The 23,872-nt window shown below is 46.9% G+C and overlaps 1 protein-coding gene across 1 annotated transcript in view; it reads right to left on the reverse strand.

Annotated features, from left to right (window-relative positions):
* PTAFR (platelet activating factor receptor) overlaps nt 1-23,872 on the reverse strand; it is a 32,613-nt gene that overhangs the window by 3,431 nt on the left and 5,310 nt on the right. The window contains exon 2 of the mRNA XM_030218973.1: nt 18,115-18,345. The gene's annotated coding sequence lies outside the window, so the exon portion shown is untranslated. The remainder of the gene's footprint in view (nt 1-18,114; nt 18,346-23,872) is intronic.

Below are 23,872 nucleotides of genomic sequence, written 5' to 3' on the forward strand. Positions count from 1 at the left end.
TTTTCTGTTGAGGAAAATTAATAAAGTGTAAATGATTTATTTTAGTTACATTTGTACCCCCACGCTTTCCCACTCATGGCAGGCTCAATGCGGCTTACATATTGTATACAGGTACTTATTTGTACCTGGGGCAATGGAGGGTTAAGTGACTTGCCCAGAGTCACAAGGAGCTGTGCGTGAAGTGGGAATTGAACTCAGTTCCTCAGGACCAGAGTCCACTACCCTAACCACTAGGCCACTCCTCCACTGTTGCTACTATTTGAGATTCTACATGAAATGTTGCTATTCCACTAGCAACATTCCATGTAGAAGTCGGCCCTTGCAGATCACCAATGTGTAGGACGTCAGACTCACAGAAACAGAAGCCTGCGCAGCCTTCTACATGTGGAATAGCAACATTCCATGTAGAATCTCCAATAGTATCTATTTTATTTTTGTTACATTTGTACCCTGCACTTTCCCACTCATGGCAGGCTCAATGCGGCTTACGTGGGGCAATGGAGGGTTAAGTGATTTGCCCAGAGTCACAAGGAGCTGCCTGTGCCTGAAGTGGGAATCGAACTCAGTTCCTCAGTTCCCCAGGACCAAAGTCCACCACCCTAACCACTAGGCCACTCCTCCACTGTTGCTACTATTTGAGATTCTACATGGAATGTTGCTATTCCACTAGCAACATTCCATGTAGAAGTCGGCACTTGCAGATCACCAATGTGGCCGCGCAGGCTTCTGCTTCTGTGAGTCTGACGTCCTGCACGTATGTGCAGGACGTCAGACTCACAGAAACAGAAGCCTGCGCAGCTTTTTCTACATGGAATGTTGCTAGTGGAATAACAACATTCCATGTAGAATCTCCAATAGTAGCAACATTCCATGTAGAATCTCCAATAGTATCTATTTTATTTTTGTTACATCTGTACCCTGCGCTTTCCCACTCATGCCAGGCTCAATGCAGCTTACATGGGGCAATGGAGGGTTAAGTGACTTGCCCAGAGTCACAAGGAGCTGCCTGTGCCTGAAGTGGGAATCGAACTCAGTTCCTCAGGACCAGAGTCCACCACCCTAACCACTAGGCCACTCCTCCACAGATTATTACTTCTAGAGTAATTTTCAAAAATTTCAGTCTTTCTTCTAAGAGTCATCAGGTCTTTAACCATATTGTTTTGAAGTTGTTGAATTTGCTGAATATCCTTTTCTTGATTTAGAACCTGATGATTCAAAGTTTTCAAACCACTTTCTGTTTCTTTCAAATTCCCCTTTAAAACTTTTATTTCTTCCGTCATTTTTTTAAAACCTGGGGACATAATACTTTTCCTAAGTCAGCTATTAAAGTCCAAAGATTATCTAAAGTCGCTTCAGTAGGTTTATTAAGAAAAAATGCAAACTGAGTGGTCAGTACCTTATTCATCATTATTAAAGTAATATATTATAATAAAGAGACCCCTTGTAAGGTGAGGCAATATTCTGTAGTTTATCTAGGTTACATGTAAATGTAAAGGTGGAAGGTCTACTTAATTTGAAAGCACTATTGTTAAGCATATAACAGAAATATTAGGGTCTGTATTGTTGTCAGCCATGCTTATGTAGCAGCGATTAGTCTTGGTTCTAGTTTACTATCCACCTTATAATTGAAAGAGAAAAACGCCTAGATTTCGACCCAAATCGGGAGATAGACGTTTATCTCACAAAAACGAATAAATCGGTATAATGGAAAGCCGATTTTGGACGTTTTCAACTGCACTCCATCGCGGAAGCGTACAAAGTTGACGGGGGCGTGTCGGAGGCGTGGCGAAGGTGGAACTGGGGCGTGGTTATCGGCCGAGGAGAGATGGGCGCCTTTCGCCGATAATGGACAAAAAGTATGCGTTTGTAGCTAGAATTTAGGGCACTTTTCCTGGACCCTGTTTTTTCACGAATAAGGCCCCAAAAAGTGCCCTAAATGACCAGATTACCCCCAGAGGGAATCGGGGATGACCTCCCCTGCAGGGCCGTGCCGATGCGGTAAGCGAGGTAAGCGCCGCAGGGGGGCGCCCACCTCTGGAGGGCGCCACCGCGGTGCTTACCCTCGCCCCGCGCCGCCGCCCGCCGAGGACTTTAAATTACCTCGGTCGCAGGCTGCAGCAGCGTCGGTGAAAGCGCTGCCGACGTCTCCCTTCCCTTGCACTCATTGGTTCCCTCAGTGTCCCGCCTTCTTCTGACGTCAGAAGAAGGCGGACACTGAGGGAACCAAGAGCGCGGTGGGGGCGGTCCGCCCCGGGTGTCAGCGGGTGGGGGGTGCTCCGCTCCCGCTGCTCCCACCCTACCTTCTTTTAAAAAAGAAATCAGTAAAGCGGCGTGGCAGGCAGCGCAGCTTCGCATCTGCCCTGCTTGTAAAACAAGTAGATCTCCTCGTCGGGCCTTCGCTCACTGGGTCCCGCCCTCCTCTGAGGTAACTTCCTATTTCCTCGAGGGCGGGACCCAGTGAGCGAAGGCCCGACGAGGAGATCTACTTGTTTTACAAGCAGGGCAGACGCGAAGCTGCGCTGTCTGCCACGCTGCTTTACTGATTTATTTTTTAAAAGAAGGTAGGGTGGGAGCAGCGGGAGCGGAGCACCCCCCCCACCCGCTGTCATCTCGACAGAGCTGGTACTCGGGTCGGATCAGGGGTGCCCAGATGACAGAAGGGGATGGGGAGGGGAGGCCAGATGACAGAAGGGGATGGGGAGGGGAGCCCAGATGACAGAAGGGGATGGGGGGGGATGGGGAGGGGAGGGGAGGGGAGCCCAGATGACAGAAGGGGATGGGGAGGGGAGCCCAGATGACAGAAGGGGATGGGGAGGGGATGGGAGGGGAGCCCAGATGACAGAAGGGGATGGGAGGGGAGCCCAGATGACAGAAGGGGATGGGGAGGGGAGGGGAGGGGAGCCCAGATGACAGAAGGGGATGGGAGGGGAGCCCAGATGACAGAAGGGGATGGGGAGCCCAGATGACAGAAGGGGATGGGGGGAGGGGAGGGGAGGGGAGCCCAGATGACAGAAGGGGATGGGGAGGGGAGCCCAGATGACAGAAGGGGATGGGGAGGGGATGGGAGGGGAGCCCAGATGACAGAAGGGGATGGGAGGGGAGCCCAGATGACAGAAGGGGATGGGGAGGGGAGGGGAGGGGAGGGGAGCCCAGATGACAGAAGGGGATGGGAGGGGAGCCCAGATGACAGAAGGGGATGGGGAGCCCAGATGACAGAAGGGGATGGGGAGGGGAGGGGAGGGGAGCCCAGATGACAGAAGGGGATGGGGAGGGGAGCCCAGATGACAGAAGGGGATGGGGAGGGGAGGGGAGGGGAGCCCAGATGACAGAAGGGGATGGGGAGGGGAAGGGAGTGGAGGGGAACCCAGATGACAGAAGGGGATGGGGAGCCCAGATGACAGAAAGGGATGGGATGGGGAGAGGAGGGGAGGGGAGGGGAGCCCAGATGGCAGAAGGGGATGGGGAGCCCAGATGACAGAAGGGGATGGGAGGGGAGCCCAGATGACAGAAGGGGATGGGGAGCCCAGATGACAGAAGGGGATGGGGATGGGGAGGGGAGGGGAGGGGAACCCAGATGACAGAAGGGGATGGGGAGCCCAGATGACAGAAGGGGATGGGGAGGGGAGGGGAGGGGAGCCCAGATGACAGAAGGGGAGGGGAGCCCAGATGACAGAAGGGGATGGGAGCCCAGATGACAGAAGGGGTTGGGGAGGGGAGCCCAGATGACAGAAGGGGATGGGGAGGGGAGCCCAGATGGCAGAAGGGGATGGGAAGGGGAGCCCAGATAGGGGATGGGGTGGGGTGCCCAGATGGCAGATGGGGAGGGGAGCCCAGATGGGAGAAGGTGATGGGGTGGGGTGCCCAGATGGGAGAAGGGGATGGGGAGGGGAGCCCAGATGGGGTCTGGGGCTGAAAGGGGAGGCCCTAATGCAAGGCATGTGGATGAAGGGAGCTGGAACTGGGGGCTGAAAAGGAGGGTAGGTGGGATAAGGGGGCTAGTACTGGGACTGGGGGCTGAAAAGGGACAAGAGCTGAAACTGTGGGGACTGGGGGCTGAAAAGAAGACAGGGAGAAGTGGCTGGGGCTGAAGCTAGTGAGAGAAAAGGGCTGGGTTTGAAACTGGGGGCTGAAAAGGGGACAGGGAGAAGTGGCTGGGGGGCCGAAGCTCAAGACTGGTCGGAGAACAAAACCCCCTTCCTCAGGTCAGGATAGGATACTGTAACAGCACTATACTGTATTGACCTGAGGAAGGATGTTTTGGCCTCTAAAAGCTAAATGTATTAGTCCAATAAAATGGTATTATTTTATTTTATTTCTATTTGTTAATTTGTAAAGTGGTGATTGGTTCTTGTTAGTTTTTTTTCAAATTTACATCTGCAGTCTTTATATTTTGCACAGTACTAGGGGACATTTTCTGTTTCTGTGTGCAGAGTCTGGCATCTTGGGGGTTCAGTTTAATTTTTGTCTAAATAGCGTTTGGAATATGTCCACTTTGAGAATTTACATCTGCTATCTTATTTTGCAATGTATAGCAATTTGTTTCTAAGAATATTGCTGACAATTCCTGTCAGTGTGGCAAGTGGTGAGCGATCATTTTCACCGGGGGGGGGGGGGGGGCGTGATCATTTTCACGGGGGGTAGGGGCGCCAACTGATAGTCTGCAGGGGGGCGCCAGAGACCCTAGGCACGGCCCTGCTCCCCTGATTCCCCCAGTGGTCACTAACCCCCTCCCACCACAAAAAATGATGTTTCACAACTTTTTATTTTCACCCTCAAATGTCATACCCACCTCCCTGGCAGCAGTATGCAGGTCCCTGGAGCAGTTGTTAGGGGGTGCAGTGGACTTCAGGCAGGTGGACCCAGGCCCATCCCCCCCCCCACCTGTTACAATTGTGCTGGTAAATGGGAGCCCTCCAAACCGCCCCCCAAACCCACTGTACCCACATGTAGGTGCCCCCCTTCACCCCTTAGGGCTATAGTAATGGTGTAGACTTGTGGGCGGTGGGTTTTGAGGGGGATTTGGGGGGCTCAACACCCAAGGGAAGGGTGCTATGCACCTGGGAGCTCTTTTACCTTTTTTTTTTTGTTTTTGTAAAAGTGCCCCCTAGGGTGCCCGGTTGGTGTCCTGGCATGTGAGGGGGACCAGTGCACTACGAATCCTGGCCCCTCCCACGAACAAATGCCTTGGATTTATTCGTTTTTGAGCTGGGCGCTTTCATTTTCCATTATCACTGAAAAACAAAAACGCCCAGCTCACACATTGTCGAATAAAACATGGACGTCTATTTTTTTTTCGAAAATACGGTTCGGTCCGCCCCTTCACGGACCCGTTCTCGGAGATAAACGCCCATGGAGATAGACGTTTTCGTTCGATTATGCCCCTCCTTGTCTTCAAGTGTGAGGAGTAACTCAATACAGTGATATCAATCTCCCAAACACATATTGTTTATCTACATAAGTCAGTCTGTTAATTCGACATAATTATTAATCTTCAGATTTCTTAAAAGTTTCCCACCATATGGGAACTACGTCCCAAACTGTTAATGGTGTTCCTTACATCCTCATTGATCCAACCGTAAATCACACTTCTATATATTTCCTTTTATTTTATCTCTATATAAACGTTTTTGTTTTTTTAGTGAAAGTAGATTTATTTTAAAAATACAAGTAGTACTTAACTTAGTTTAAAGCGTTTAGCAGCAATGGGTTTTCATCCAGCCAAACCTCCACCATTAACAGTTTGGGACGTAGTTCCCATATGGTGGGAAACTTTTAAGAAATCTGAAGATCCCCGGACACATTAAAATATATGTATGGATCCATCACTAATAATTATGTCGAATTAACAGACTGACTTACAGTATGTAGATAAACAACATGTGTTTGGGAGATTGATATCACTGTATAACAATAGTGCTTAACACCTTGTACTAATTACTTATTTTGTTTTTTTCTTTTCTTCATTATTAACTAGTAAAAAAAGGCCCGTTTCTGGAACGAATGAAACGGGCGCTAGCAAGGTTTTCCTGGGAGTGTGTATGTTTGAGAGAGCCAGAGTGAATGTGTGACAGAGTGAGACTGTCTGTGTGACAGTGTGTGTGTGAGAATGAGAGTGTGTGACAGGGCCCCCTCCCCTGTTCCTAATGCCCCTCACCCCGTTCCCTCCCCTCCTTTTCCTCCTCCTTCCCACACTTTGGGTTCCTTAAGGCTTTCAAAAGTCTATGTACCCCCCGTGGCCCTAACGCCCAGTATCCGGATACCCCAACCGCTTCCTCCTCACCCCTCCCCCAAGATGTAATACTTTCACGTCCTTCATTTTTAAAAAAAAAGTGTCCTATCTACCCTGTGTACAAATGCCCGGCATTCAGATTGTGTTCCTCTCGTAAATTTTCATTTCTTTCTTTCATTCATTCAGAACTTGCCCCCCCCCCCCCCCCCCCCCCCCCCCCGAACACTTTTGGTTCCTTCAGTCTTTTAAAACTCTCCTATGTACCCTGTGTACTAATGGCCAGCACTGAGATTGTTTTCCTGTCCCAAATTTGCATGTCTTTCAGTCATTCACAACTCCCCCCACCTCTTCTCCAGTTTAACACTTTCGTTTCCTTCAGTCTTTTAAAACTCTCCTATCTACCCTGTGTCCTAATGGCCAGCATTCAGATTGTTTTCCTTACCCAAATGTTCAAGTCTTTCAGAACTCCCCCCCTCCCCCCATTTAACACTTTCGGTTCCTTCAGTCTTTTAAAACTCTCCTATCTACCTTGTGTCCTAATGGCCAGCACTCAGATTGTTTTGCTTTGCCAAATTGTCTGTCACTGATGTCACTGAGGTCAGTGCGTGCCTGCCTAGCAGACCACTTCCGGCAGGCAGGGTCCCAAGCACATCCTGTTGGAGGTGAGAATTATTATATAGGAAGAGTGCCCTCAGCAAAAACCACTCTTTTTAGGCAATACATTTCTTTGCCAGGCAGTATAGCACTTCTTTCATCAGGCTTCTCTTAATTTTCTGTATGTGCTATTGCCTGTCTCAATAGTGTTCCTATTCCAAATAAGTAAATAAATCAAAACGTGGACTTATCTCTGAAATGTTTTTTACAACTTGTGGCTTCACTCTCCTCAGATCGCTATCTTCGACCAATTGACTGGCTTCCCCTAGATAGCGATCTGAGGAGAGTGAAGCCACAAGTTACATACAGAAAATTAAGAGAAGCCCGATGAAAGAAGTGCTAATAAAGGAAAAAAAACAAAATAAGTAATTAGTACTAGGTGTTAAGCACTATTGTTAAGCATATAACAGAAATATTAGGGTCGGTATTGCCGTTAGCCATGCTTACTGTATGTAGCAGTGATTAGTCTTGGTACTTACATACAGCCAAAACTAAATTGTAAGTTTTATGTCAAGCTGTACCTCGGGGAATCTTGTGATAAATGCAGTTAATACATCCCAATAAATAAGTATCCTTTTCAGGAAGAAAATGAAAACATGATTATTTTCTTTGAAGTAGATCTGGGAGAGTTCAGGTTTTTCAGGATTACCACAATGAATATGCATGAGATAGAATTGCATACTAAGCAGTTCCAATATATACTGTATCTCATGCATATTCATTGTGGTAATCCTGAAAACCTGTCTGGCTTGGTGTGCCTCCAGGAGAGGATTGAGAAGCTCAGGCCAATGGCATCAGATGACTTTGAGCCAGCATTGGAAGCAGTGGCATAGCCATAGAGGGGTCTGGCAGGCCTGGGTCTCTCCAGTGTGAGTTTGAACCCCCCCCCCCCCCCAAAAAAAAAAGAATTGAGGCACTGTCTTCTATTTTGGCTGGCAGGGGTCCCCAAATCCTGCCAGCGGAAGCCTTCCTCAAACTGAAGCCTGGCAGCTGGCGGCACATTTCCTGTGCTGCCCCCGTGCCACCCTTCCCCCCCCTGTTTTTGTGAAACTGAGCATGCATGAAGGAGGCATGCACCTAGCATATGCAAGGGGCAGACCTCTCCCGTGTATTTTTGTAAAAAATCAAGCATGTGTGGAGGTAGGGGGGCCTTGCGCTGCGGTAGACCAGGAGAAGCACTGTCCACTGCCAGGCTTTGGGTTGAGGAGGGTTTCCATTGGTGGAGCTTGAGACCCCTGCCAGCTCAGGTATGTGGGGTTGCAGGAGGGGGGGAGGAGAGCATTGTGAGGCAGGACAAAATTTTGTGTTTCCCACACACACACACACACACACACACACACACACAAGCTTTGGGCTCAAGTCCCTGCAAAATCTGAAGTCTGGCTATGTGCCTGCTTGGAAGACTTCAAGATCGTTCTTAAGCTACTGGAAGAAGGAAAAGGGGAAGGGGAAATGGGACTTGATATACCACCTTTCTGAGGTTTTTGCAACTACATTCAATGCGGTTTACATATATTCAGGTACTTATTTTGTAGCAGGGGCAATGGAGGGTTAAGTGAGTTGCCCAGAGTCACAAGGAGCTGCAGTGGGAATACAACTCAGTTCCCCAGAATCAGAGTCCCCTGCACTAACCACTAGGCTACTCCTCCACTAGCAACAGTGCATGTAGAAGCCTGCCCTTGCAGATCAGCAATGTGGCCGTGCAGGCTTCTGTTTCTGTGAGTCTGACGTCCTGCAGGATTCCATGTAGAATCTCAAATAGTAGCAACAGAATCTCAATAGTAGCAACATTTCATCTAGAATCTCCAATAATAGCAACATTCCATGTAGAATCTCAAATAGGCTGGGATTCTGGAATCTTGCTATTCTTTGGGGTTCTACATGGAATGTTGCTACTCTTTGAGATTGTGCATGGAATCCTGTTAATGGGACTTGATATATTGTATCTGGGGCAACGGTGGGTGAAGTGACTTGCCCAGAGTCACAAGGAGCTGAAATAGGAATTGAACTCAGTTCCCCAGGATCAAAGTCCACTGCACTAACCACTAGGCTACTCCTCCATTGCACAAGAAGATACCTTGTGCTGCAGAAACCAGCATGAAGTTACAACAGAGTAACAGAACAACTCTTTACAACATTGTTAGATAAAAGAGCCATAAAGGTTGAGCAGGACTTTGATAACTGCTGCAACTGTTTCAGTTGCCCTGTCAAATAATAACTCCTGATGTATTTATCATTTCTCCAGTGTTGCTAAACAGATGCAGAACTGTAAAAGAGAAAAGGGAAAAAACCTCAAGCAGGGTGTTGTGAAACTGAAACCCACACAGACTGCTTTTCTGATAACAAGTGGGGGATTTTCTGCTGGAAAAAAAGTATCATGTTATTTTCTTTTCTCTGTTTTGTTTTGTTTTATTTCTATTTATTACCTGCTGGGAAACAAAATGATTCTCAGGCAGTGTCTTTTGCAGATAATAGGACCAATTCAGAGCTGGTTAACTGGGACAGAGAGGCTCCTAGCTAGTTAATTAGTGTTCACCGGGGTACTACTACTACTTATCACTTCTATATCGCTACAAGGCATACGCAGCGCTGTACACCATACATGAAAAGACAGTCCCTGCTCAAAGAGCTCACAATCTAAAAATGGAATGTTGCTAGTGGAATAGCAGCATTCCGTGTAGAATCTCAAATAGTAGCAACATTCCATGTAGAATCTCAAGTAATAGCAACATTCCAGAATCTCAAATAGTAACAACATTCCATGTTCCACTGCACTAACCACTAGGCTACTCCTCCACTAGCAACATTCCATCTAGAAGCCTGCCCTTGCAGATCAGCAACGCTGCCGCGCAGGCTTCTGTTTCTGTGAGTCTGATGTCCTGCACGTGCAGGACGTCAGACTCACAGAAACAGAAGCCTGCGCGGCCGCGTTGCTGATCTGCAAGGGCAGGCTTCTACATTACTACTACTAATACTTATCACTTCTATAGCGCTACAAGGCATACACAACGCTGTACACCATACATGAAAAGACAGTCCCTGCTCAAAGAGCTCACAATCTAAATAGGACAGACAAACAGAACAACTAAGAGGTAAGGGAATTAAAGAGGTGCGGATAAAAGGGTACAGGGCAAGTGAGTAGTGGTTAGGAGTCAAAAGCAGTGTTAAAGAGGTGGGCTTTTAGCCTGGACGTTCAGGCTTGGGAAGTCTATTCCAGGCGTGAGGTGCAGCGAGATAAAAGGAACGGAGTCTGGAATTAGCAGTAGAGGAGAAGGGGACAAACAAGATTTTCACCTGCATATAATCAGATGGTGTCACTGAATATCGTGTCTGACCAACTTGGCATTATCCAGTTAGAGGCCGTCCGTGGGCAGAGAAGGAGTTACCCAGGCACCGTTGCTATTCTGCAGCAGTAACCAAATAGATATCAGGTTATCCTAGGACAGCATAAAAGGTCTGAAAAGAAAATTGTATTCTAACTATTATTGAGGGTGTTTGTGTCAGATTAGCCTAAGGCCAGAGAGTTCTCAGTCTGATATAAAAAGCAGGGATTTGGACATGCCAAGTTTAAACAGAAGCTTAGGTGGTCAGGGTTGGGGTGGCGGCGGCGGCGGCGGCGAGGGGCGTGTTGTTTGCTCGGCGCGCCTTCGGCCTTCCCTTCTGTCTCTCAAGCTCTGGTCCCGCCCTTGCGGAAACAGGAAATGAGGGCGGGACCAGAGCTTGAGAGACGGATGGGGGGGCCGAGGGCGCGCCGAGCGGACAGCACGCTTTTCGCTGCCAGTGCCGCCTTGACCCCGACCAGGTGTGCCTTTTGGATTTCGGAGGAAGGGGGAGCCCTGGTGCTCGGAGGGAGGGTGGGCGGGCGGCGTGGTGCTCGGTGGGTGGGAGGGAGGGCAGACGGACGGACCAGCGACGGCGCACGTGCCAACAGAGTGAGCTGTGCGTGCCCTCTCTGCCACGCGTGCCATAGGTTCGCCATCACTGACTTATACGATCACTTTACAACCTTGTATCTGTTATTAACCGACTGGGCAAGCGCCATTGACGGTACTATGTAAGCCACATTGAACCTGCAAATAGGTGGGAAAATGTGGGGTACAAATGCAATAAATAAATAAATAAAATAACATAAGTGGGCGAGCTCCAAAGGTATTTCAGAAGAGGCTAAGCCAGGTGCTGATGGAACAACCTGGCACAAGCATAACTTCAGATCACGTACTTGGTGGATAAGACAATAGTATGGAACCAACAGTATAAAAGTATGGCATGAAATAAGACACTTTATAAACACATATATGGCGAAAAGACAAAACAAATTGCAGTTAAAGAGGACCAATAAAGTACCTTATATTGGCTTTTAGCTGACATGGAGGGGCATAATCGAATGGGGGCGCCCATCTCTAAGGGCGCCCATCTCCGAGGACGGCCCCGGGATGGGGCGGAGCCAACCGCATTATCGAAGATGGGCGTCCATCTTTCATTTCGATAATACGGTCGGGGCCGGCCAAATCTCAACATTTAGGTCAACCTTAGAGATGGTCGACCTAAATGTTGAGATCGCCGGGCTTAGAGATGGCCGACCTCGGTTTTCGTCGATAATGGAAACCGAGGCCGGCCATCTCAAAACCGGCCAAATCCAAGCCATTTGGTCATGAGAGGAGCCACCATTTGTAGTGCACTGGTCCCCCTCACATGCCAGGACACCAACCAGGCACCCTAGGGGGCACTGCAGTGGACTTCACAAATTGCTCCCAGATGCATAGCTCCCTTACCTTGGGTGCTGAACCCCACAAATCCACCCAAAACCCACTACCCACAATTGTACAACACTACCATAGCCCTTAAAGGGTAAAGGGGGGCACCTACATGTGGGTACAGTGGGTTTCTGGTGGGTTTTGAAGGGCTCCCATTTACCACCACAAGTGTAACAGATAGGGGGGGATGGGCCTGGATCTGCCTGCCTGAAGTGCACTGCAGTACCCACTAAAAACTGCTCCAGGGACCTGCATAGTGCTGTGATGGAGCTGGGTATGACATTTGAGGCTGGCATAGAGGCTGGCAAAAAATGTTTTTAATTTTTTTTTTGGGTGGAAGGGGGTTGGTGACCACTGGGGGAGTAAGGGGAGGTGATCCCCGATTGCCTCCGGTGGTCATCTGGTCAGTTCGGGCACCTTTTCAAGGTTTGGTCATTAACAAAAAGGGACCCAGTAAAGTCGGCCAAATGCTCGTCAGGGACGCCCTTCTTTTTTCCATTATCGGCCGAGGACGTCCATCTCTTAACCACGCCCCTGTCCCGCCTTCGGTACATTGCCGACACGCTCTCTTGAACTTTGGCCGTCCCTGCGACGGAAAGCAGTTGAAGCCGGTCAAAATTGGCTTTCGATTATAACGATTTGGCCGCCCTTAGGATAATGGTGCCTACCTCCCGATTTGTGTTGGAAGATGGGCGCCCTTCTCCTTCGAAAATGAGCTGGTTTGTTATCTAAAATTTGAAACCAAAAAGTGTTAAAACTGTGCAAGAAATGCCACAACCCATTATCTCAGATAGTGCCCAGAAATATCTAGTCTCAGCAGTAACGTACCAAGGGTGGGGCAGTGGGTGTGGTCTGCCCCAGAAGCGGGCATCAAGAGGGTACATGGCGCAGTTGTGTGACTGTTGGCTCTGCCAGTCCCCTGCCCCCCTCTGACGTTACTTCCTGTTCTGGCAGGGGACCGGCAGAGCCGACAACTGTGTGACTGCTCTGTGCACCCAATTGCTAGCACTGGAGGAAGGCTGGTGGGGGTGACACACCTCAGGGGGGGGCGTAGTAGCGACCCGCTCCGGGTGGCAAGCAATCTAGGTATGCCACTGAGCCCCAGTGACTTTACTTATTGTATAAAACATTAATACAGAGATTCTTTTTCAGGCTGGACAGAAAAAAAAATAACAACAGGTTTTTAAAGAAGTTGGAAAGAAATATTTCAGAAAATCACCAAGGAGAACGAATGCAGAGTGGAAGAAAATCCAATCCAAGAAACCAGTCAAAACTCACAAAATGAAAACTCCAAGTAGACTTTATTAGGACCCTACACGGTCGTGTTTCGGCTATAGAGCCTTCATCAGGGGTCAATACGCTGATGTTCTGTTGAGCATATGATACTACTGGAGCACTGAAAATAACACACAGTCAAACTCAGAGACAAAAAAGGTCACTAGCGATCACTGCAAACAAACACAACTGCAAAGAAAAAGCCATTTGCTTACACACATTCACAGAGCGTGCTGGATCAGAGTCTAGCTTGGAAGCCATACCGTACAAACAGTGCAATCCACAGGAAGCACAAGTCCTATCAAGGTTGGATTAAGACCAACTGCTGCCCTAAACACAGCTCAACAATGGTGCCCTTTCATTACTTAACTGACAAGACATTAAGACTCAATAAGTTTTATATATATATATATATATATATATATAATTAGAAAAAACTGAAATTCATGTTGGAGAATGGGTGTGGCAGACAGCAGTGAAAGAGTTAAGGGTGTGATAGAGGGGGAAAACACTGTGCCCCTCCTTCCCTTGGTGCCCTAAGTACATGCTTATTTTGCTTAATGGTTAATCCAGGGTTGAGACCTATACTGAGTGAAACTGAAAATAAATTATGCATAGATTGAGGAAAAAGCTACTACAAGTGCTGTTTGTCACCAGAAGAGCAGTGCATTTACGGAAGACTTGTGCAATTAGAACACAAACCACTTGAAACCAGAACAGAGAAACCTTCTGTCAAATGTCCCAAATGATTGTAACACTTGCTCTAGGCAGAGTGTGTAGATCAGATAATGCCTAGCTTCTAGCAGGAACACTAATTAAGACCATATCACCCCAATACACATATAGAAAGTTTCAGACCTTGAAATGGTCATATTTCATGGAAGTAGCAGGTGCAGAAGTGGTGAAGTGTATGGGGAAACTGGAGGTGAGAGTGAGCTTCAGGGACAGATACTGCAGCAAGAGAGGTTTGTGCTGTTGGAGGTGGTTGTTACGAGGACTGAGACAGGGGAAGTGTTTTGCAAGGTGAAAGGAGAAGCTGCACTTTACAATGAGTGGGAATGGGGAGCTGGGGAGAGATTTATTGAGGAGAGAAACAGAGACAGGTTTACGAGAGAGGAAACGCTTTATTGTTCCTGCACGTAGAACAAATTTCAAGAGGGTGTAGCAAGATTCTTGGAAGTTGGAGCTTTTATTGGTCTGACAAAACAAAACTGAACATGTGTCCACGATGTCAAGCCTGAAGTTTTCGATGAATAACGCTACCGTGCTCTGTGGTGAAGAATGCGCAAAAACATTTGTCAGGATGATGAAAAGCTCAGTTTTTGACAGATTGCACCATTTCCTGGCAGCTTTTTACAATACAAGACACAGTTGTTTGGATTTTGTAATTCAGGCTTCAGGATGTACGCCATCTAATTCTTGTTGCACTTTTAATTGTTAAATAAGTGAACATTTTTTTGTACTCTATGCTTTGGTGATTTAAAGGTTGGGGTTTAAAAGAGGTAAGGTAGGTTTATTGATAACGACAATAAGAATTTTAAAAAGCAAACTTTATTAACTAGTCTCCCTACTCTTCTCCCCATAGTTTTTAAAACCTGTACTACAGCATACAGCATTAACAGATAGCCTCTAGAAGGCACAGCAGGGTCTAGTTTAGTCTTGGAAGAAAAAAAAAAGAGAGAGAAGTAAGCATTATTAATTAGTTTCCATAAGTGTACAACCCCTTTCCCCACAATTTTAAACTGAAACTTTCTCTAGAGGTAGAAACTTAACAGCCATGAGCATTAAAAATGATTATAGCAGGGCATAAACTTTGTCTTAAAAGAAAGTACTTTCTGTTCTTTGCTGGAAGTAAGGTAGCAGTGCTAGTGACCTGAATTAGGTGTTAATTAAGGTGTGAGGAAGGTAGAATAGCTGCAAAGGTTACTAGGGCTAACTATGTTAGCTTCAAAGGGTTGGTTTGAAGCAGTCCCCTAAGAATCAAAACTATACAGAAAAGAAAGGTTGCAGGAAACTTTCTTTCTGAGAAGCTCTGAGAGAAGAGGACATTCCCCCTTTCCTTTCCATGTCATCTAAAAGGTTGGTGGTTGGCTGGATCACATTCTAATATACATGGGGGATGTGGGCACACTGTAATGAAGGTAGATGAAGGGACAGAACTGTTATGGGCTGCTATGCCTGTAGTACTTATGTTGGGCCCTGAAGTGCCAAATTAGGGCAGGGTCTTCTCTGCAGATCTGCCCGTACTGGCGCTGGAATAACTTAAGATTCCAGTGGATCCCGAAGTGTCTGCAAAACACAAGTTGGTGGCGACAAGGTTTCTTTCTTTCTTTCTTTATTTATTTATTTGTTGCATTTGTATCCCACATTTTCCCACCTATTTGCAGGCTCAATGTGGCTTACAATTTTCCGTCATGACATATGCCATTTCAGAGTGCAGATACAATTGGAAATATATATGAAATCAGAATGTACAGAATATCCAATGTTCCGGGACAGAGGGAGCTGCAGCGAACCAGTGAAGTTAGTGAACTCGGAGCCGACAGGCACGCGCCGCGGCACCCCCCCAGCGGCGTGCACCCGGGGTGGACCGCTCCCACCGCACCCCCTTGGTACGCCACTGCCCCTATTTTATATCTTTTATGATTAATAAAAAAATTTTAATCTTCACCATTGGAGTTCCGTCTTCATTTTTCATCATTTTTGTTCTCATTTTTTAGAGTCATCTTCGCTGTTTTGTGTATTATAGTGTAGTGGTGGGGAGACCCACAATTACTTGGCACTGGATATTCTGTACATTCTGATTTCAGCAATGTTTTGTTTTTCTTTCTTATGACAATTCAATAACATGTATTGCAACAAGAAAGGACCTCAGTGCATGTGACCCTGCCTGTGTATGGTGCTTGCATGAGTGGGGCTGTGATCCTGGGGGGCAACGCTTCACACTCACCTTGCCACAGTGGCGTTCCTAGGCTGGCTAACACCCGGGGCAGATCGTCCCCACCGCCCCCCCTTGGTATGCCACTGCCTTGCCAGGGTGCCTCTGATGGATTTCCATGCCCTCATGGAGATGTTGTGGGGGGGGGAGGGGCGGGGAGGTGGTAGTGGTGTTTAAAAATTTCTCTCCTGTGCCTAAGGCACAGGAGCACCAGGAGCTCTGGCACTGTGAAATTCGGCTCCCTTTGCAGAGACGTGACTGTCCACACTGACCAATGTTCCTCCACGTACAGAGGTATATACGCGCATTTTGCATGTGAAGGGAACGTCCTGCCGTTGCCGCAGATGTTTTCTGGACGCGGGGACCGGTACCGCCATTGCAGCTTTGCATAGTGTATTTTTTGATTGGTGGAAACGTTTATCTCCGAATGTCTGACATTTGCAGTGCATCCCTCTTTCTAAACATTTTTTCCTGTATTTTCAAGTATCGGAAAATATTTATATCTTTCTTCTATTACAGACTTGTGTTCTTAGATGCTTCACTTCCCCAACTGTAAAGGTCTAAAATACAAACTAACGCATGCGTCAACCTTTTCCTACTTGAGCACACAATTCTGGAACGCGCTGCCACGCAGCTTGAAAACGATCTGCGAATTAACTAACTTCCGCAAACTACTGAAGACTCATCTCTTTAACAAGGCATACCACAAAGATCAACAAATGTGAATCCCTACACATATATCCAGAATTGTCTTACAACATTTGCTTGTTACTCTACTATCATGTTTCATCACTATCATAGTACCCAAGACCCTTATGTTATACTAAATGTATATTCTCCTATACATTTCCATCATTCATGATGTATTGTAAGCCACATTGAGCCTGCAAAGAGGTGGGAAAATGTGGGATACAAATGTAATAAATAAATAAATAAACATTTATTTTGCCATTTGAACGTCCTATTGAAAATGCCTCTCCGCATGTCATTAAAAATGTCACAAGCGAGCAATGGGGCATGTGTCTCCCTCATTATCTGGAGCCAGGGGCTGTCTTGTTGCATAAGGGGGTGAATCTCCGCACAGAAAGTCCAGCTATGCACAAAATGATGATAGTAAAAAGTGAATCCATAAATAAATTGGGCTGTCAGGAAAAAAAATACTGGAAGGCTGTTAAGTAAAACGTATTTTTCCTGAGTTTTAACCCTCTTTATTGGATGAACGTAATGCATTTATGACTAGTTTTTGAGAGCTGTATTTCCTTCACCAGGAGCAATGAGCAAAGGATGCATTTCAGTGTGTAGGTGTCTGCAAAGGCATGTAGAAACCTGGATGCTCTGATAACTGATATCTGGTTTGTACATGACAGTTGGCAAAAATTGCATGAATGGCATTAACAGATTTCTCCTTATATCTTATTTAGAAAAGCTCTCAAAACGTATTTGTTTTCTAGACAAAGATTGTGATTTTATCCCTTTGTTTGGAACTTGTAATATTACTTGTTTTAAAGATTGTTAATGTATAGGCTTTGTGATGTGTATTGCAAACTCCTTCTAATGTGGAGTTTCTTGGTTGTAATCTGCTTTGTAGTGTTAAAAGTGGAATAGAAGTCTGTAAATACAAATACAAACATCGTATCTATATTTTTGGAATGTTCTTCCATATCACTTGTATTCTGCTGACATTTATCATATTTCTGTTATATGATTGTTCTACAGTGCTGTTAAATGTTTATATTTTTTATATCATTTCATGTTAGTCCCATTACTAGGTTTCAATTTGCCATCTCTTTTTTACCTCACTGATTGGATTTATCCTTATATTTGGACGTTTTACTATTGTTATGATATTAACAAAATCATAAGTTTTATGTCAAGCTGCACCTGCTAAATACCACATTTGGTGATTTTCTTCATAAAGGCGGTTAATAAATCCCAATAAATAAATAACAATTATCCCACTGATCTATGCCCATAAAGACTGGGGTTTGGTTCTTAGTTGTACCCTCCCTAATACTCCGAAGCACAGTTATTCAGCTTTGGATTTTCAAATCTCAGGAAGAACTCTAATTTTCAGGATATCAACAGTGAATATTCATAAGACCCACCAAGATATATTTGATCTTCAAACCTGGTTAATTTTGCCCACTTTGGGTATCTTTGAAGACCAGATGTGTGTGTGGAGCGTGAAGTTACATAGAATGTCGCCGGAAATCATCCAGTTCAATACACATGCCAATTGTATGAGAAGAGATGACCCAGCTTACCTCGATTACTGAGTTCAGAGAGCTGAGGTGGCTCCCAAGTCTGCGCCTTCTGGCTGCGGCCAGTATCTGTCTGTCCTGTGTCTTGAAAAGGCAGCCCGGTGTGAGTAGGAACAATGCCCTCCAGAGTGCCTGCCTGCCACTGTCAGCATGCAGCGAATAAAGTTCTGGCTTCTGGCAGGGTAAGGCAAAACAGGAAGTCCATTTCATCAGAAACAGGGTGAAAAAAAAGTGCTGGAGGGACACAGGAAACCAAATGAGTGTCAGAAGCAAGACTTGAAAGCGGCAGCTGGTTTAGACTAATCATGGTGTCAGAGACATTAAAGGCTTTTTTTTTATTCCCATAATACCTGATTGGCTGCTTAATTCCCCAGAAATTTCTTCAAATGCATCTTTTAGAAATCAAACTCTTTAGAGCTCCTAATTAGCAATAAATGGCCCTAATCATTTTCTGCCATTTTAAATGAGAGCCTGCACAACAGAATTATTTTCAGGTCCCATCGGAAGGGCTGCCGAGAGACAAAGCCAGACCCAAGGCAGGGCCGCCCCCTAACCGGGCCCCTGCAGCTGCAACCCCCCCTCCCTCTACCGGGCTACTGCCACCCTACTCCCCCACCGAGCTGCTGCTGCCCAGATGATTGAAAGACCCGTGCTTTTCCAAACAGCGCTCTAAAAATAGCGCTGGAACAGTGCAGGGCTTTACCGCCCTTATGATCAGAGATAGCATGCAAATTTATGTGCGCTATTATCTCTGATCATAGGGTAAAGTGCAGGAGGCACAATCCTCCCACACTTGATTGAGAGGTCTGGGCTGTCAAAAGCCCAGACCTGTCAAACACAGGGACTGGAGGTCCGGGGGACAACCAGACTCCAAACAGCATGGCCCTGGTGGCCTAATGCTCCCAACAAACCCCCACCCCAAGCCAGCGGCTGGTGGTTTGGCAGGCCTCCAGTCCTTCCAACCCCCCAGACACAAGTTCATGGGGGGCTGGAGATCCACTGGATCTCCAGCCCCCTTAACCCCCACTCACCCCCCTCCCAAAAAAGCCCTGGTGGCCCAGTGGGCCGCAAATCAAGCCCCCTATAATCTGGCGGTCTAGCGGCTCTTTTCCCTGCCCCCATACCTTTGTTGGAGGAGGGAGGTAGTACACTCTCTCCTCTTCCAGCTACGCCACCTCAAAAATGGCGGCTCCCAGCCCTGCCCAGTGTATCCCGGAATGCACTGGGTGGGGCTTCACACCATATAAGGGAGTTTATATGGTGTGAAGTCCAGCCCAGCACATCCCAGAATGCACTGGGCAGGGCTGAGTGTTGCAGTTTTCAAGGTGACGCTGCTGGAAGCAGAGGGAGTGTACTACCTCCCTCCTCTAACAAAGGTACGGGGGGTGGGGAAGAGGGCAGCTAGGTCACCAGGTTGGGAGGGGGACTTAATTTGTGGCCCACTGGGCCACCAGGGCGTTCTTTGGGGAGATACTAGGGGCCATCAGACCTCTAGTACCTGTGTCGCTGGCTCAGGGTAGGGGGAGTTGGGGTTCCTGCTCCTGCGGGGGGGGGGGGGACTGTATTGGGGGAATGGGGGGTCTTCTAGCATGCTGAACAGGGCTCGCCATTCTTCCTCAATGGTCTGCAAACCCTAACACCAGCTCCGAGCTGACGTAGGGTTTGCCGCTGACAGCATGCCAATGTTTGCTGCGCTGCTTGTTGATCATATGTTTAGCATGTGTTTGCATGCTACTTGCACTAAGAGCCCTGTTTTTCATGCATTTGCATGCTAGTTGCATTCAGAGCCCATGAGCGTGTTGTTTCGTGCACTCGGAGGCTCTGATCATGAGGTGGTAGCAAAAACAGGCACTAGTATGGAGCTAATAGCCTCTAGACCATCGGCCCATCAGTCTCTCTTCTGCTCTTGTGTCCCAGCTCTGCCACAGTCCCTCCAGCCTATGTGGAAATAGGAAGTACTTCACACAGGAGGAGGCAGGACGAGGCAGGAAGAAGGACCTGTGTGATAGAGCATAGTTACCACATTAATGCAATAACCCGGGTTCTGGCACACAGAAGCAGGAGAGAGACAGACCGAGGGAGCAGAACCTTCTACTTCAGTGCCTGCCTGCCTGTCACTGGACGCCTTGCCAGCACCAGACCCTACTTGGAAGATGGGCCCAGGGAAATCTTGCCTCCCCTCTCAGCGGCCCTACCCATCTGGCACTGTTACGTAAACTCACCCCCTGAGTAAATTGCGCTGAAAATTTAGCATGAAAAATATTATGCGTTGAGCACTATTCTATAAAGAATATCTGTACTTTATAGAATAGCCACCTAATCCACACCTAACTTAAGGTGCCTGAATTTACGCCTGCCAAAACCAAGTGTAAATGCCAGTACCTAAATTAGGCGCAGATTGGGCGTAACTCGTAGGAACGCCCCCTTGAAAGTACACACTATGGACTCATTCTATACAGGGCTGCCGAGAGGAGGGGGGCAGGGGGGACAAAATTCCCCAGGCCCGGGCCTCCAAGAGGGGCCCAGCGCCGGGGTCAGGCCACTGGCGCTACAGTTCCTGGTCTCACCTGCCTGCCTCCTCAGCTCCGGGCCCCCTGCATTTGAAGCGGCAGTCACAGGTTGCCTCCCTTCTGGCCTTCCCTCCCTGTGTCCCGCTCTCGCGGAAACCAGAAGCTACATCAGACGAGGGCGGGACACAGGGAGGGAAGGCCAGAAAAGAGGCGATCTGCGACTGCCGCCTTGAATGCAGGGGGCCCAGAGCCATGGAGGCAGGCAGGTGAGACCATGGACTACAACGGCAGGGGGAGCAACGGGGGCGGCAGTAACGGGGAGCGGAGGCAGGGCGGCCTTGCCCCGGGCCCGGCCAAGTCTCTCGGTGGCCCTGGTCCTATATATGGTGCCTAAATTTACCGTACACTAGGCAATTGCGCTTAAGCGTATTCTAAATAATGTGTGTAAATTTACAATAAGTATTTAGAATACACTTAAGCGTAGTTCATGCGCTGAATCTATGTGCATCCATTTACGCCAATGAAAAGCTGGTGTAAATCCCTGCGCGTAGATTTATGCGTACTGGCTCATATTTTATAACAACGCGCGAAGATTTTAGAAAGCCCAAAAAATGCCCGTTTCCACACCTCTAAGAATGCCCCTTCTTGCCTCTGCGCATTATAAGTTAGGCACAGTATATTACAGAATACACTTAGCAATGTACGCATGTGAATTCTAATTTTTGCCAATTAGTGCTCATTATTGCTTGTTAAGAGCTGCTAATGCTTAACACCTTGTTAAAACAATCTACGCACGTAGTTATAAAATATGCCTAGATTTACACACAGAATCGCATGTAACTTTAGGCGTGCTAGATAGAATCCGGGGGTATGGCCCTTATTCTATAAAGGTTATGCTCCTAAATTTACACTCCTAAAATTTATGCTCCTAAATTATGAGCACACTCACTCTCTGTCTCTCACATACACTCTCTCTCTCACACACAGACTCACACACATACTCTGTCTCACACACACTCACTCTCTCTCTCTCTCTCTCTCTCTCTCTCTCTCTCTCTGACAAACACACACACACACACAGACACACTCTGTCTGTCTGTCTCTCTCTCACTCATTCTCTCTCACATACACGCTCCATCTCTCACCCACACACTGTCTCTCAAGCATACACACTCCGAGGAAAGGGGGCATGGGACACACTGGGGAGGAGAGGGAGAGGGGCATGGAACTCGGAGGGAAGTGGGGGCCAAGAACTCGGGGGGGAGGAGAGAGAGGGAGGAAGGAGAGAGAGGGAGAGTGGGAGGGAGGCCTGCACCTCGGATGGAAGGGGAGCCTGGAACTCGGAGGGGAGGAGAGGGAGGGAGGGAGGGAGGGAAGAAGGGGGTCATGGAACTCGGAGCCCCCCACACACACACTTACTCTCTGTCTCTCACATACACTCTCTCTCACACACTCTATCTCTCTCTCACACACTCTATCTCTCTCTCACACACTCACTCTCACACACACATACACTCTGTCTCTCACACACTCTCTATTTTTCTGACACAAACACACACACACTCTGTCTCTCACTCATTCTCTCTCTCTCTCACACACACACACTTTCTCTCTCACACTCTCTCTCTCTCTCTCTCAAACATACACACTCCAAGGAAAACCTTGCTAGCGCCCGTTTCATTTGTGTCAGAAACGGGCCTGTTTTACTAGTTTATTCATAAAGATTATGATATTTAGTGAAAAACATTTTCTTATGTTGACTAGAATTCTTGAAAATAAAAACATACATTTAATCCAGAAAACAGTTTTTCATACTTAGCAGGTTTAGGAACTTACCTCTTCAATTTTCAAAATAACTCTTTCAGGGGCCCTTTCATTAAAGCATGTTTTATTTAAATCTTTTATTTTTTAATAAAAAGATATTAAAGAAATGCTCACATAGTACAGTGACGCAATGGACCTTGTTTACTAAGCCGTGCTAGAGGTGTACTAATGTTCTTAGCACGCGCCAACTGTGTAGATGCCCATAATTTTACTATGGGTGTCTACATGGTTAGTGCATGCTCATTTTTAGCACGTGCTAAAAACGCTAGTGCACCTTAGTAAACAGAGCCCAATATGTTTTGTTTTTAGCATAATAACTAAAACCACTCTAGCACTAAAATAGTGTCTATATTGGATGGGGAAAAAGTCTCAACTGACTGTGGCAAAAATCACAATCATTCGTTGCACACAGTAAAATGTCATCATAGACTAAAAAAAGCCCTTTCTTCGTCTATCGAGTCTCTTTGCTATCTATTATTTTTTTGTTTTTTCAGGAATCGAGCGTCCTCATGCATCAAGTCTTTCCAAGTTTGTTTGAACTTACCTTGATGTTGTAGACTACTAGGACTAGAGGGCATGAGTTGAAGCTACAGTGTGGTAAATTTAAAACGAATCGGAGAAAATTTTTCTTCACCCAACGTGTAATTAGACTCTGGAATTCGTTGCCGGAGAACGTGGTACGGGCGGTTAGCTTGACGGAGTTTAAAAAGGGGTTAGATAGATTCCTAAAGGACAAGTCCATAGACCGCTATTAAATGGACTTGGAAAAATTCCGCATTTTTAGGTATAACTTGTCTGGAATGTTTTTACGTTTGGGGAGCGTGCCAGGTGCCCTTGACCTGGATTGGCCACTGTCGGTGACAGGATGCTGGGCTAGATGGACCTTTGGTCTTTCCCAGTATGGCACTACTTATGTACTTATGTACTTATGTACGTGCGGTCCCAACGGTCCCATTTCACGCTGCTTCCTCGGAGTCTACAATATCAAGATAAGTTCATTTTAAGTTATCTTTTTTTATTCAAAAAAACTTGATGCATGAGGACGCTCGATTCCTGAAAAAACAAAAAAATTAAGTTATGTGCGTTGTTATAGAATATGCTTGGATTTTGGCGTGGCTCTCTAGCACGCTATATAGAATCTGGGATTAAGGGCTTAACGCCCTTTAGTAAAAGGGTCCCTTACCCAGAAAACTCTGCATTTACCCTGTAAATTGCTCATAAATATTGCTGTCCCTATTGGAATCTACTCAGAATACGAAGACAGGCAGGTAAATGAACTTGAATCTGTACAAGTTGGTTTCCAGCCTAAGCGTGCTTAAGTCATATTAAAACGGGATTTCTGGAGTATATTTGGAAAGAACAATGGCTGCCAGATTCTGTTTAGGTCACCCAAAGTTGGACGCGCACATTTGGATGTGAATCCCAGA

Source organism: Microcaecilia unicolor, chromosome 11 (genome assembly GCF_901765095.1).
Source record: "Microcaecilia unicolor chromosome 11, aMicUni1.1, whole genome shotgun sequence".
NCBI lineage: Eukaryota > Metazoa > Chordata > Amphibia > Gymnophiona > Siphonopidae > Microcaecilia > Microcaecilia unicolor.